Source organism: Macrosteles quadrilineatus, unplaced genomic scaffold, assembly GCF_028750875.1.
Source record: "Macrosteles quadrilineatus isolate MER2022 unplaced genomic scaffold, UCM_ALF_1.0 Scaffold_32__1_contigs__length_1466915, whole genome shotgun sequence".
Classification (NCBI taxonomy): domain Eukaryota; kingdom Metazoa; phylum Arthropoda; class Insecta; order Hemiptera; family Cicadellidae; genus Macrosteles; species Macrosteles quadrilineatus.
Window position 1 is genome coordinate 1,215,899 of NW_026542625.1, and position 17,183 is coordinate 1,233,081.

General features: G+C 34.5%; 1 protein-coding gene across 2 annotated transcripts in view; it reads right to left on the reverse strand.

The window, feature by feature from the left end:
• Positions 1-12,991, reverse strand: part of LOC129005749 (uncharacterized) — a 99,579-nt gene extending 86,588 nt beyond the window's left edge. For both annotated transcript variants that reach the window (XM_054434742.1, XM_054434741.1), the window contains exon 1: positions 12,917-12,991. The gene's annotated coding sequence lies outside the window, so the exon portion shown is untranslated. The remainder of the gene's footprint in view (positions 1-12,916) is intronic.
• Between the last annotated feature and the right edge of the window lie 4,192 nt (positions 12,992-17,183).

The following is a 17,183-nucleotide window of genomic DNA, read 5'->3' on the forward strand; positions in this document are numbered from 1 at the left end:
CCAGTGTTTTGAAAAACCAACCATCTAATTGACTACTTTTGTACTGTTGGGCGACCATTGGTAATTCGCATTGATTCGACTATTGATTGACTCCTATTGACCATCCGACTTTGGGGAGCGAGCTGGTCTAGTGGTTAGAGCGTGGGACTTCGGTCACTGAGGTCCCGGGTTCAAATCCCGCCAAATCACCAATGGATAATGCCGCAACCCCTAGGTCTAGTCGTAAGTATAATGTGAAAAACAATACTGGTCTCGTGCCTAGTATCTTAGGACAAAAACAGATCATCCAACTTTGGATTTTCAACCAATCGACCTATTTGCCATTACTAACTACCGACCATTGTTAAACAATCTTGACCAACGGAATAAACATAACCTATACTCTAAAGGTGAGTTTAACTCTCGTCCGGTTGTCTACTACTCCACTCATCCGCAAGCTCGTCCACTAATCCACTCATCCACTGCTCATCCACTACTCCACTCATCCACAAGCTCGTCTGTTACTCCACTCATACAATACACTGCCCATCCGCTACACCACTCATCCACAAGTTTGTCCGCTACTCCACTCATCCACAAGTTCATCTGCTTCTCCAGTTATCCACAGTTCGTCCGCCACTCCACTCATCCACAGTTCGTCCGCCACTCTACTCATCCACAGTTCGTCCGCCACTCCACTCATCCACAGTTCGTCCGCTACTCCACTCATCCACTGCTCGTCCTCTACTCCACTCATCCACAAGTTCATCTGCTTCTCCAGTCATCCACAGTTCATCTGCTTCTCCAGTCATCCACAGTTCGTCCGCCACTCCACTCATCCACTGCTCGTCCGCTACTCCACTCATCCACTGCTCGTCCGCAGGTCATAGTTCATTACCGACAGTTATTGTAGCCGAGGTAACGAGAGCCGAGATATAAAGATAGCCGCTGTCACCACTAGCTAATTACCTCGCTTGCCCTTGGCCTCGGACGTCGACCTCGGTTCCGGCTCGAGATATTAAGTCGCGAACCGTTTTATATTCAAATAGAACGTGTTTGTCGGAGGCACCGAGCACTGCGCAATGCACCAGTAGACCAGAGCGCATGCGCAATCACATGGTAGCGGGAGTGCGCATGCGCTGATACGGGGCGAATTGGAGACTCGATGCTTCAGCAGTTTCAAGGTCGTTCGAAGGACCGTAAGATATTGTGGTTTAGATTATCAAGTTCCTTCCGACAAGATTGTACACTCCACTTTATGATGAATGAAGAAATCTAAATACTTGCATTTTTTTCCATAATCAGCAATGTTAGAGATGTTTTTATCCCACTTTTTTAAGATATAATAACCTTTTGCCTCATAAATTGCTAACAATGATATTTTAGCAATTCGAAGTCATTTACCGCATGCACTTCAAAAAATTTAGATGTCTTAGAGCACTGTTACCACAACTCTAACTTTACAGTGAAGCCAAAAGAATATTTAAGATCGGAAATGCCTACAGCTTTTTTATTCTCTTACTAAGGATGCTATGAGAATTATAGGTATTAGGGCCATATTTTGAGTAATAATTGCTTAGGAATTTTTGGATTTTCAGCCCAAAATTAGATTTGATGATTTGCTACTTACATTCTTGTATTTTTAAAACAAAAAAAATTACCTAAAGGAATTAGAAACGATTCAAGTCACATACTCATCATGGAGTACTCATGAAAACCACGAGTAGTGGGAGACTCCACTGCTTGACCTATTTCATAGATGGGAAGTGGTCCTAGACCAGTTCAATCAAAGGTTTTCCGCAGTTTCTTTCTCAGTAGCTTTTTGTCAGGTAATCACCCGCTATATTGAACCATGGTTTGGTGCTGCCGCAATTAACTTTCTTTGCACTCTATCACCAGTAACACAGACATTAGCATTCGAGCATGACTCTTATAATTGCTCAGGACCATTGAGTACATTTGGTCACGCTCTTAATGTTGTCCATTTGTCAACAGACCACATCCGGTCCCTGCAATGATATAGGTCAAAATCTGCTTTGTTGAGTTAATTTAAGCATTACTAATGGTTGAAAAATACCGGTGCTGATTAGTCAGTTTCTTATCCGGAAAGCTTTGATAGAATTTGATGAACAGTGAGTTAAATAATTGTAAAAATTGACAATTATGTTGATGGCTAGTTCGTTTAAACTAACGCACTTCCTAAAATGGCATATAATCAAACATTATCAACCAAATTGGGATCCTACATTAAATTCAAACCAACTAGTAAATGATCTAATTTTAGTATGTGAGGTAATATTTTATCAACTATATTCTTAGACTTTTTCCCTGATTGGTTACTAAACATTGGCCTATTGGCTTTAGCCAATCATGCAATGTGGTTGGACTCTTCGCTAAAATAATCATTTTGTAGCTTTATCACACACAGAAATCGTATTCAGATACACACAGTAATACCTAATACGCTAAGTGATAGGGGAGTTTCTCTTGTGCTTTATATGGCGTTCAGGACACTCACATATTGCTAAGCATACAATTTACGTCACCAATCACTCAACTACATTTACTAATCGCAAAACAAACAGAAAACTAGAATAAAATCAATCTCGCACATTCAATTTCCTAAAGCCTGGCTGTAATCGGCAATTATATCAGTTTGCATACCGGCCTTGGTCGGGTCGGATAGTATCGGTGATGAAATCGTCTGCAACTTGAGGACGGGCGCAAGGCTCTACCACTCCTTGCTTTCGTCACACCCTGTAGCCTGTAGCCTGTGGCGTGTTGGGTCGTGGATCTTTTGCGCATGCGCAGACATAAATATGGGTCATCCTGTAGTGGGTTTAGGAGTGCGTGTTTCAATAGGCTAACCGTATACCTTCCTAAACTTTCATAGTATTCCATTGTTGTTTTTGTTGAGAAGTGCCGGAGATTTATTAAATTAAAGTGAGTTTACTAGTAGTACGTCAGTAGATTACTGGAGTGCTTGAGGTTAAGGGAGACCAAATTTACAGTTTATGGTGCACCAAGTAACTTAAAGATTGATTTAATGATGAAATAAGAAAATGTATAGCACTGCAATGTTATACAATCTTGTACAATGGAGTGTTTTGGATAGGGTGTTTGATTTATATTGTAAATACAGGTGTTCCTTGTTTGTACAGGACACAGGTTATAAAGCTACAGCACATAGTCTAAAGACCATCTAAATATAACAAAAAATCAGGTCTTTGAGCACTTTCCCCCCTGATATAGAATATTACCCAAAGTGATGAGATCCACTTAATACGGGGTAAATAATTGTGTCTATCTCTGTTTAGCTCCCCAAGTCAAATAACACCTAAATATTAGGGTTAGGCAATCATAGATACTTATCTGTGAATAATTGGGTAGGAAATCCAAAAGAGCGAAAGAGCAATGAACACCAATGACATTATGTGTAAAAGTCATGACATATTTATTACAATTTGAAATGTTAGTTGCTTAAGATTTCATCATACGTAAATCTAACCACTATAACACAATAATGTTATTTTATATACATTGCAAATAAAATCACTCAAACTATATGTTACTTACATTTGTGTTAAATATTTGCTATAAACGAAATGATTTCTTTGTCAACCTCCTACGTTATTTTAACCGCTCGAAAGTCTCAAAAGAACGCATAGTTCACCTCCCAAATGTGTTGCATCTAAATGTAAAGAAGCATTGAATTCCTTGCGTTATCTTGATCGTCCAGTCAAGTCCAGACTGTTAAACAGTAGCTGATAGGTATGCGTGTCTAGTGGTGATAAGAGTGTAGAATAATATGAAAGGGCCGTGGTCCAGATCAGAATGATCGGACAGCGACATAGAGACACGAAACGGGGTCTACAGGCTACATTGTAATAGGTTTACCTTGATTATTGAATGGGTGATATTTCTACTTTGTTAGAGCCATTGGTTTTGTAAGATTGGGTAAGATAATTCAGCGATTTCTCTCACATATAAATATATTATTTTTGATGCATATAACCTATGGAAAATAAGTTTGGACAGGGGACGGTTGAAACATTTTGTACGACAATTTGGCTTAATAATCATCCTTGTTTACAAATCGCGAAGAATCCAATATCTCGGTTCTAGGGCACCGTGTAAGGAAACCTATCCGGAAATAGATCTACCAAAACTGGATACCGGAAAGGAAGTGAAAGTGGCATGGTCCCAGAAGCTGGAGCTGGGGTCAAAAGTGAAGTTGACGATGGAAGTGAAATTGCAATGTGATCGATAAACAAGATGCGATTGTAGCTTGGATGTGAGCCAGAAGACAAATTAAGCGTTGAGTTTGAACTATGAGAACACAATAGAACAGGCCAACATGCAAAATTGTAAAACGGAAATTGGATGTTGGATGATTCAAATATGTATTAGGAGGTTGAGAAAAGGGCGAAATGATGGATATTATTCAGCGTGTGTTAGTGGAAACTAATGAGGGACGATTAAAGTTTAAATTATTTCGTCAAGGAAGGAAGAGGGGGTTTTCTTGATGTTGTATTTAAGATGAACGCATATCAACTAATATGTGAGGTGTTCTATACAAATGCCATATTTTGTTCCTTTTCCTTGTAGACTCGAAATTTATTTGACAATTTAATCCACTTTCCTTCAGCGATGTTTACAATCCTATAAGTTCCATAACCATAAGAATATAACTACTTCAACAGATAAATGCATCACATGTAAAGCTATATTCGGCTCAAACAATCACACACGCATCCCACTTAGCATTCCATCGGACACAAAGGTCGTCTCGGAAGACCGCTAGCAATAACAGAAATTCGGCAAACAAAGCTGGAGGCGGTGAAGATGGTCGGTTCATCGTACGGCCACGCAGCGGAACCAGCAACAGGCTAATGTCAAGGTTGAAATATTTAGCGGGTCTAGGCACAACCATAGCCATATACCACGGAGATCAGCGCCATCGGTGCGGTCGTGCGTTCAGGTCTCTGAGCATAGCGGTACAATGCTGGGTACAGTGGGGTTGCAGGCTTATGTTACTTTTTGGTTTCAATGCAGAAATGTTATGTAAGCATAATTAAAGCTTAAAGGGTTATTTATTAGTTTTTGAAGCATTCATTTGTCCTAGGTTTAGACTCATTGGAGTATTGATAATGAAATCATTGTCCCATATTGCAATGCTTGTCAGTTAAACATAAACAAACCAAGTCAATTTTGAAATGGTGATTATGCAATAGAGGTTTTACACACAAATACTTAATAACACATTTACTTAGTGTTACTCTACTGAAAATACTATTTAGACTGAATTCAAGTTTGGAAACACCCCTCATATCAAGATTGTCAGAATGTTCACAGTTACCTCATCTGAATGCATAGGTTTCAATTCAATTATCAATTGTCAATCATTGGGATGGGGACGCCACCTAGGTGCGTATTTTAACCCAAATGTGAGTGAAGGATGAGTGAAGAATGGTGTGAGATGATCTGTGTAGCTTTGTGACTGACTAAGATCAGCTGTTTCATTAGTCAGGATCATTTATTTAAAGCCCAATGATCAGGAACAGCTGGGTTTCGTTGCGGTAACAAGTAATAGTGAGGGCTCAATAGGACAGTTTCGTTTCGCATACCTTAACTATTGACACAACTAGACGTTACATTCCCATGTTTATTTTGTTAGTTTTTGGATCGAAATTGTCATAGTTAAATTGAACCAGCAACGAAGTGTGCTGATGAAATTTACTGATTTCTGTCTAATACACCAACTTTTTCACCGAGTAAAACTGATAAGACAACTTGTAGGCTATAGCAGCGTATGACACACCACTAATCTCTAATAAAAAAAACGAAAGAAAAGAAATTTATCTAAGAATGTATCTTTGTCTGTGTGTGGCTCATTCAACTGTATTATTTTTTAATAAAAATAGGTGACAGCTGGTCTATATAGATGGCACGTCTCCTTCAGTATGTAAAAGTCAACTAGAATATTCCCTACTGCCTTACCACAGCTTAATTTCAAGGAAGCTCTCCTCATTAAAAAAAAAACTCAGAAAAACTAACTTTACTACATATCTATCTACATTTGCTGGGGTCATTAAACATTCGAGCTCCCAAGTGACAATTAGTGTCAGCCCAACATGTTATACGACATGAAAAGTGCTAAGCAATTCCATTTGACAAGACGGATCGGCTACAAGTGATAACTGATAAACATGTGGGCGATCACGTGTCTTGGCGGGAGTGATTAATTATCAGCTGATTCTAATTAAACTACGACAAGGGCGACGACTATTGGCAGACGCAAGACATCAAAGGCAGGCGTGTTTTGTACCATGTAACAACGTTGATTATGCTGTGCTTAAAAGTTCCGTTAGTGTTTTATTTAAAATGTATTTTATAAGTGCGTTGACATTTTTATATGTTATTTGTTGAGTTGTTTATGTTCACTTACAGATTGTGATTGAAACCTAGTTCTATTTTCTCTTGCAAAGTGTGAGTTTGTAGTACAGTAGTATAGTTAGTAAAATATTTTTACTCATTATACTATCAAGATTTAAAAAGGAGTTACGTGTTTTACTCTAGTTTTTTGCGGTTATGTTTGTATATTAAAAACTGCTTATACCGTATAAGGGGTTTAACATCAACTATCTAACATACACAAATACTACTTGTAAAATTAATATAGTGGAGTGCTTTATTTTTTACAATTATTGTTTAAAAGCTACATTTGTTGATTAGTCAATGTCTCTGATTACAATTTTCCTAGATAAATCATCTATCATTTAATTAACTATTCAATTTTCCTCTGTGAAAATGTATAGTTTTAGCTTTAGTTATAATGTGTGTTTTCAGCTATTACGACGTCTTCAACGTTCATAAGGGAACTTACGAGAAAACCGTAAGCCTGACATTCTTGAATACAAATAATGATAGGTCTTCATATGAAATTCCTAGAAATAATATTACTTTTCTGTAAACCCTCTCCTAAGGGCTATGATTAGTTAAAGGAATGTACGTAACCGCATTCTAAACGCTGTTTTTTGTTTATAATTGTTTGTTGAATTTTTTCATTCATTTTTTGAGTTCATATTTTATTGTAAGTTTCCTATGTTTATTCGTTTAAGTTATTAGTTTTGATTCTGCGTCACGGCTAATTGATAATACATAAACCAAAGATGTTCATTAAAATGAACAGTACAATAGGGTTTACCTGTACATGGAGAGTATGGAACTATTTTAAAGTGGATTTAATCAACCCCATTAATCGCTTCTGTGTCCTCACCCCGTTGCGAAGTACGGATAAAGCAACCACTATTTAATATCCCCCGTTGGTTCATGAATCCCTCACAATTGTAGTGCAACCCAGCTCGAAAGTTGCCTGACAGTAGGCAGTGTTGCCAAATGTCTTGTGGTAAGACACATGTTGGCATTATTGGCTAATGTCGGAGGTTGGGCGAGAGTTAAGCAGCAATGGGGCTATTTTGGTGCTAAAATACAGTTGTTTCGCGTTCGCCTTTCGGTATCATTAAGAAAATGTACGTGTGTTTAAGCGTTGTTACATTTTGACATCAGCTGGTTATGTTACACAGCTTTGTTGTAATTTTACAATATCTTTTGCAGAAAAAGGCAAAGTGTTGATAATTAATTTGTAGAGTAAGGTAAACATTAGGGTCATAAAACTTCAAAGGTTTGGAAGAAAACTTGGTGAACATTAGCGGTTATGTCTTCAGAGATTACTTATTAACCAATAATGTGCTATGTTATTTACAAATGTCATATAATAGATTATCACGTTTGTAAATTTACACACTGCTATAGTATAAAGACAAAACACTGAAACATTGAAACGAGTTGTTTGCTTGAATAATTTTATAGAGATTTATAGTAATTTTATTCATTATATGTGGCTTGTATCCGTATGTAATTAATGAAATAATTGATAAATAACTACTACGGTAGTGTAACTCCACTCTTCACTATTATGAGTTTCAGACGAGAGACAAACTTGTTACATAAGTAACTTATATTTATATAGTTTTGATTAAATGTTAATAAGGCAGAAATGACCAAAATGTTACTTTCTAGTGGAAAACACCAATAATTGATTCATTTTAAAGTCCAACAGAAAAAAAGGCTTTTTTAGTTCCGATAAGAGAAACAATCAATCAGAAATTTCAACAGAATTAAGGAAAACATGATTCTAATTATTTCTTTGTTATTTCAAAAAAAAAAAAAATAGTAACTAAATCAAACCTATCCAAAATTTGGTGTTGACTAACTAATTTAAAACATATCTGCAAACTCTAATATTTGATTTTTTACATAGTTTAACTTGCAAACTATTTTGTGTTATAAAACAAAATCCTGGTTTACAAATTTCAAGAATAATATTATTAGTTTATGTTTTCTTAAAGAGACCCCTGAACGTGGTCTCGAGTTATTGTAAAAACGGACAATTTAATTCAGAGATTTGTTTACACTAATTTATAATCATAACTTCTCATTCTAGTGTAGGGGTCCCGGCAACTGGTTGTAAATTAAGGGCCATATTTATATAATCTAACCTAACCTAACCTAACCAAAGTTCTATATGCGGATTAGGGCCAGTGGTGGCCGGTTCTCCGTTTCCCATCTCACTTCTAGTATTCAATAAGAACACTTTAATGTATGTTAGTGGTTAGGTTACAATATAGTATTGTGTATTTATTTCTGTGTTCTCACACGATAAGTGAATTCGGGTCACAAACTCGTGAACGTGGAATAATCAGGAGACCATTCACACGTGGTAAACATGAAGACGGTTTCTTTTCAACAATATGTTATATTCAACTAATTGAATGCATGATTATACACTAGAAACCTTTTGAATTCATTTTATTAATCAACTACTAGTTTCGACTCGGCCATACATAATCATCTTGTTATCTATAATTCAACTAATACGCGTGAGATAAAGTATTGATTAAAATATTTTTATTATTTGTGTAAAATTGATTTCGATCACCATTCTCTCATGAAATACATAGATATTAGTATCCGCTAACATCGTTTAGGTACATTCATTTATTATTTCACAGCTCGACGATATAAGTACATTTTTTTATAAATTAGGCTACTATGAGCAACCGTTAAAATTAAAATTAAAATGAATCAAACATAATCCAGGAAACTTTGTTGCCCAACCCTTATAATTTTATTGATACTTTTTTTCTTTTACATTAAGATCGGTTTTGCTGTTTTTAAATAGTCGTGATTTATACGGACCTATTTCGGCTGGTAAATAGGCAACATCTTTTAGTATAAGAATGAATGACAAGTGACAATCCTCTATCCCATTAACTTAATAGCTTTATGTTGAAAGTTTTAATAACAAATAACAAACCAAGATTCAAACAACATTCAACGTGATTTGTATTTTTATGAACAAACATTCCTTGTTCCTCGGAGAAACAATTCTACTTCTTTTCGCTGCTGCTACAAAAACCTTTGTTATTGTATATCTCTAAGGATTCACAAATGATTTTATAATGGTCTATCTAAATGGTCCGCACTACTTGCTATCAAAATGTGAGACACCACACTCTTTGAACAGACATACGATGAGAAATCGGGGTAATACAATGACACTTCCAGTACCATATCCATCTCTTCGTATACCTCAATGCCAAGCGTTTACTTTTCATATTCAACTGAAAGTATTGAACGTTTAAATACTAACTTAGTGAGAATTAAAGTTATATTGCATAAAATAATATGTTAAACCGTCATAACATCTTGAGTACAAGCAATCTCAGTCATAAAAAGTCTTTCCTTTTTTTGTATTGCATTCAATAAACAAATATCTTACTTAATCAAATAGCTAAAACACAACATAACCATATAAACACAAAAGGCACACGTGTTCTTTTCATAGTTGGCATAAACAGCTGTTGTTAATCAACGCAAACAGGAAAACAGCTGTTTAGTTTTGCACCATTATTTCTAAAACACTGTATTTCTGTTAACACTTTTCCTCGCTAATTGTTGCTATCCCGACCATGAAAAGCTCGTAAATATATAATGTATACAAGTCGGTGGGAAGAATAAAATAATCAAGTTGACGGTCAGTAAACGTATTCCGACCACGCCTGTTGATATAGTCATCACCAGCTTTAGTGCGAGGTGGGAAGCGAGTTTATAAGTTTTGGCACAATTCTTAACGACCCCTGCATGAGAGGTTGTAAAACTTCGCTTGAAAACTTTGATTTAACTATTGAGTTATAACATTAATTGCTACTTTCCTAGTGTCACAGTTTAATTGCATTATGATGATTGTTTTGGTTTGTTTAATAGTTTTCAGGACTACTATAAAAGTAATTACAATTGGTACTAATTGCAGATCGGTCATTTATATTGTGGTGTTATGGTCGTGCTATGCGAGTGTTATTTTTTATTACCATAATTTGAATTTAGGTTAGGTTAGGTTACCCTTATATTGAGTTAATGTTGATCAAGTTACAATTTAAAATGTCAATAAATTTCTTCACAAACTGTTTAATTCTGATAAGGACTAAATATTCAATGTAAGCCCGCTTTACGTAAATATATACAGTATGTATTTTAACTTTGTACAATTTTAAAATTAAGTTAGCAATTTATCCTGTGATTGTATTTAAATGTTTGTACGTACATAATAATAAGTAGGTTTATGTCCGTATCAGTTACATAATCACTAACAATGTTTATGTTATTGAAAATGTCCATAAAATAAGGAAACTTTCTACCAACCACAGCCATGACACAACAAACATATGGTGTTAATTAATTGTCCTATTTCCACCTATCAATCATCTAGGTAAAAAACAATCGCAAAAGTCACCAATTACCTACAATCTCCTGCCATACAAGCGATTTTGGTTATGTTCAGCGGTCTTTGTCAACAATGGACCGTGTCCACAGCTGTTGGCGGTTTTAATCAGCTGATTTAAGGCTAACAGCTGGGAGTCTTGCAACCACCAATTATCAGGCAAGGCCGTCTTGAGTTCTAAGTCGAGGCCGTTCTACTGTTTGTTTTGCCATTCTCTACTCATTAGCATAAATTCGTTTTCCAATTTTCTGTGTTTCGTGTAGTTTGACCAGTGGTGTTTGCGTAAGATATTTTACACCTGATATTATTTTCAACATTAAGCCAACGTGTACGTAATTTTCTCATGGATTGGTTTTGAGCCGTAATTTATATATAGGGTTATCTTGGTATGTATTTTAATATAGTTTTACATCTACTTGTGACCTACAATGTGAAGTATTAAGTAAATTTAGTAAATCGAAATATTGCTAGTATTGTTTACACATATGTTGTTTTTGAATACTGTTCATACAGTAATGTAAAGTGACACAAAATCTTTGTGATTATCAAAAACCGGTATGTTTTTTTTTCTATGACGCTAGGCACGAGCCCGGGATTGTTTTTCACGTTCAGGCTAAACCTAGGGGTTGCGGCATTATCACTAAAAGATAAAATCCATTTTAGATTATACGGGATTTAACCCGGGACCTCAGGGACTGAAGCCCCGCGCTTTAACCACTAGACCAGCTCGGTCTACCAAAAACTGGTATGGTGTATGAATAAAAATTAACGGTTAAATTGATACATCCCTGTTTTTCGTGAATTAAATTAAATTAGGTAAAACATTTCTCATAAATAACTGTTGGCAACGTAAATAAACACACCGAGTTGTAACAGTTTTTTTTTCAAAAAATACCACTAAATTTTGAACATTCTTGATTCTTTGCTTTTTTGTTTCTTCTTTTAATTGCCATTGCTTGTTCGTAGGAATTAAATTCCTTCCCTTATTCAATGAGAATGTGGTTTCCTTGGCTGAGAAGTTTGCGTTAGACTTTTCAAAGTGAAAAGCTTTTGTTGCCTTTTTCAGACTCTTCAAGTCAAAATAATATATTTAGTCGTATTTTTTATTCAATTAGTATCATTTATGATTTTGATTTCTTAGAAATACTTACTATAAAAACTACTTGAAAATGTATAAATTAGTGCAATATCTTTTCCGTTAAAAATCGCTTGTATATTGATTGGGAATTAGGTATATTTCTTATGAGTGCCTTGAATTACACCAATTAACAATTTAAATAAAATAAAGTACACATTTCCCCCTAGTCTTATGGATGAAATCATTTATCACAGCATCCTCTTAGTGTGTTATTATCCTGTTTAATTACACCTTTTGTTTTAATCAAACTATTCTTTTTCTCGTTTACACGAGGATTTATTAATTGTCTAAATCTAAATCCTATTATGGTAAGAACTAAGAACCATACAAAATTTCTGGAGTATCGATCAACCGGTTCCGATATCTTCACTCAAAATACTGTACAACAACAATACAAAATTTAAATAAACTTAATCATGTTTACCCCTGGTGTGAAATATAGTAATTAAATCCTATGACACAGGGTGTAATATTTGTTTGCCCATCTATCAACATCTATTATTATTTCCAATCACGAATAATTTCAAAGAAAGCAATACAACATCTTAAGCAATATAGATTTGTGTAAATTCGTCTATATTCATCTCACTTTGCAAAGTAGGAAATGATTTATTACAGCTTCATCTTGTGTTTACAATCCTTGTTTACTTGTCATCTTTGTTTAAACCAAACAATATTGTTTAACCAAACAATTCAGCTTTGTTTACATCAGGTTGTTATCAGGAGCTCACCAACAAACTACACCTTACAAAGAAAAAAATTAAACAAACCCAGTCCAAGTTATGAAAGTTATACAGATATCGCAACCGGTCGTAAACATATTGCAACACTTTGAAGGTTACGCGACAATCTGTTGGCGGTCTGCGCGATCGCGGCTTAAAACTCTACTAGAAACTCGTCAAAACTTAGAAAATGGTTTGATATTTTAAAATATTTTGATCAAAAGGTATACTCACATGTGGTGGTTAGACTATCCAAGAGTTTTCGCGACAACACTTCACACCACGACTACGACAACAGCACAGACAGACTGTGAGTGCTGAGTTGAAGTTGTCCTGAGTCCTACCCCCCCCCCTTCTCATCAGGTCCTGATCCTTCCCCCCCCCTCTGACTCCCACACCGTCAGGATCTGCAAGGATACGTGAGGCTGAGGCTGAAATCAACCGCTTGGAACACAGTAAACTTATAGTTTATAGTTTGGACGGATGGACGTTTAAATACGTTTTATCTCGGGATTTCATACTCAGCATTTAATTTTTGCGAATTTCCCATATAGGAATAAGCTATTACCGTAGTACTCAAGGTGAGACCTGGAACCGGGACCGATTTACTTTTTCGTTTTGAGGTCCCTAGAGGCCAAAAACACAATTTTTGACAACAAAAAAAAACATAAAATTTAGCAATTTATTTACAAACCATTTTGTAGAGCTTAAAAAACAAATAATTTCGTATATTGAAGCGTTGTTATGCGCCTAATGGTTACGGGGAAAATTCAAAAAAAAAATTGTAAATTTAAAATTCTCATGTTATCCGTATGGATAATAATTAAACTGTTGTAGTTTGCTTGTTTATGAACATATTTTGATCAAATTTGGGAAATGTATTTATTTGTTACTAAACTATTAACACAAAAAAAACACTTTTACCCTCCCTGTTGCAGCAAACCTAAGTATTCACTAATTCTACTAAAATAGGGAATAAATGTGATATTTTAAAGGAGACATTTTAGTGTAAATCCAATCAGGCAAATGGAAATTCGCTTAGACTGCAGGTTTGCTGCGGTGGGGTTATTGTTATGTTTACAATGGTGTCTTTGGTTTTAGGATTTCTGTAAGTTACAAACAAAGTGCTAGAGCTAGACTATCGATTTAATAGTTCGTAAGCAAATAAATTGATCAATTGGATCTTATTTAGCATGCATTTATAGACATAAAATTCTTCTTTTTAAAGAACTAATATTTTTTACATATTGATAGGTGGAAATTTCCCTGAACTGGTTAGGAACCGATAGTGGTTCAGTTTCTAAATAAGTAGATTTCTGTGTGCTGAAACCTAAGTTGCAGAAATCCACTTATTTTGAGCTACATGACTGAAGGTATGTAAACCATTATTAAAGAATTAATGTAAGTGTACTTTAAATAGGTATATGTAAAACCACCTATAAACTAACTATTAATACTGTACCTTAATCTAATAAGAATTCCGTCATAGTTGATCGTTCAAAGGTAATAATAATCAAAATTAATTGAACTCACCTTATGCAATAATTATCAAAATCAATTATTATGATTTGAATTCATTCAATTCAATTCAATTCAAAACTACTTTATTCATTTCCTGTTAATTAATATTATATGTTAATTAATATTTAAACATGTTCAGTATTAAAGAGTCTTAAGTAGTTTCTCGAGGAAGTTGATTTTTTTTCTAATGATTTATCTTTCATATTTAACACCACAAATGAAAATCATTTAACTCGCCTAATTTGGTAAAAAATGTTGATTTTTTACTTGAAAATTACTTTTTGTAAGCTACCTAATCGTGCATACAGACAATTACATCCACCTCTCAATGCAACAACAAGAGAATGGGTGTTTAAATGTAAGACCTAAGACGTAGGTTGCGTACGAACTCAGTTTTAAATTAGCCGGGGAAAACGCGGGAAACGCGTGATGCGTAGGCCTCAATACATGTATGTGTGTCTGTGTGTGAGTAGGGAAGATGACCAGGTGTAAAAACCCAGCACGCGCCATCCTCCCCCATAGCAGCACACCTGGGGTGTAAAAAAATACTCACTGGGTCGTTTATCAGTCTGTAGGGTCTCTCTCTCTCTCTCTCTCTCCCCCTCTCTCTCTCTCTCTCTCTTCTATTCCCTATGCCTAGGTTACCTAACCTCAGCATTTGTTGTCTGAAATGAAACGACCTATGTTTATTTGTAGTCCAACTCAGTGTTTGACTATACGTGGCTATTGTTCAGTAATTTTTTGAAATTTAAGTTGCTTAGATGAAACGTGATATTTTTGAAAAGTATTTGTACAAGGGACAGTATTCTAAGTTGCCCATTATGTTTATCAAAACTGACAATGTAAATTTGTACTTGTACGAAACTTTGCAAATGTTAAAGACACAGAGATACCTAAAATTATAATTCAATTATAAGTGATAATAATACGTTTTTATTAATTTAAAATTTATTCATATTTTAATAGAACAAAGATTAGATTAGCTATTATTAGGCAAATAAATTACTTCTCTAATGAGGTAAATAACAAGAAAATCAATACCAAATTAAAAAGGGCCCCGAATTTAATTAATCAAATCAATTTATTCCAATTTAATTAATCAAATCTGTTTATTAATAATGTATTTAAACAAACCCAGTAAACTGAATTTTTACTTTTAACAGGCATTAGGTACTTCGTCAGTCATTAAATGTTTGGAAGAGCATTGTTATATGGGATATTACTAACAAAAGAGCTTTACAGTTTTATACACCTAAATAAAAATTAAAGATACATCCCATTTGAAAATAACTGTATATAAGAATGAATTCACTTGTTTAAGTTAGTACAGAAAGTAGTAATTTAGTATATTGAAGAGTAGTTGTTTTTGGCTCAATGGTAAAAAAAATGAAAAAGAGAAAAAATAAACATAAAACAAGTTATTATAAGGAGAATAATAAACTGCCGTAGTTAACATGTTTGTTGGATATATTGTTATTAGATTTGGAGAAAATATATTCATTGCTTACTAAGCTTTTGTAATTCCACTAAAATACACTCAATAATATCTTCCCTGTAGCAGCAATTCTAAGAACAGTACTCAATAAACATAATTTTATTTGAATAGAGAGTACATCCAGATGAAATATATTATTACATATTGAATGAAATATTTTTCCGACTATTCAGTCAAGTGATTTTTGTTTTATTCGCTTAGTTTGCTAAGGCGGGGTGCTTTTGATACTTTCTAATAGCTGCAGATAGGTACTCTATTATTATCAATATTATTGTATGTATGTTTAAACTTTTGTTTTAAGACAGGCTTTATAGCCTGATCATCTTCCTCGCCAGGTCTAGAGACAGCTATTGTTAATGTTAATAGTTTTCAAACGCATTTTACTTTACTGCATATTCACTTATTCCAAACGAGCGGTACCAATATCCCCTGTAGTTAGTTAGCTTACTTGCTTACGGACAGAGCTGTTACCAGCGCTGCGCTACCTGTTGTGGATTGGAGGAACTACAAAGTGCTTTTAGTTATGCTATTACCCGTTATTGGCGGTAGGTGATGGTAAGAATACTATTGCGGTAAAACCGTATTTTAAAAATAACTGTGCTACTTTTAAAAGTTAACCACGCCAAATGGATTTTATATGAATGCACTTATTTACAGATTTATATCTATAGTCTAGATTATTAGTTGAAGACCGATTAATTCAGGTTTCTTTAGTGTAGAGAGTGTTTTGATGTTTATTATTATGAACTATATGGATATACTATGTATAGTTATAAAAACCTAATATATCTTTGATAGTTCTTTTGCTAAAATACTGACTAAATTAAGTAATATGTTTTAATTGTTTTTTTTTTCAAGAAGAATTTTTTTAGAAAGGAATAAGGTTGATAGTATCAAATTTCGTAATTGAAGTACTGTAATTAATTACTCGTAATATTTGTCTGTGATATCACAATTAGTGAATCAGGCATTCTAACGATAAATTTTAAAACTGGTTTGATAAAATGAAACAATGAGAATTTTAATTGCAAAGCCATTTGCAAGCTACTTTTGAGTAGTGTAGGGGTCCCGGCCACTGGTCATAAATTCAGGGGCCATATTTATATAGGTATCTAACTTAACATAACCTAACCAAATTTCAATATGTGGATTAGGGCCAGAGGTGGCTGGTTCACCATTTTCCATTCATGGTTTAATATCATCTGATAAAAGGTTTTGTAATCAAAAGATTTAGAGATTTGAATTTCTTTTTCTAAGAGGCATTGACGTTAATATTTGACCTGTTTTAGCTATTCCTCTATCACTCTGTTTTCACTCCCTCAACAAATTTGGATGTCTTTGAATTTGTCGTTTGATAAGTAGCTGAAAATGAGTTTTGATACTTTTTGGACGTTATTAATTATCAAAACTGTTTTATTTGACTTTTAGCGAACTAATTAAAACAATTCTGTACAAGCACATTTTTTATAAATTGGCATCTCTAAT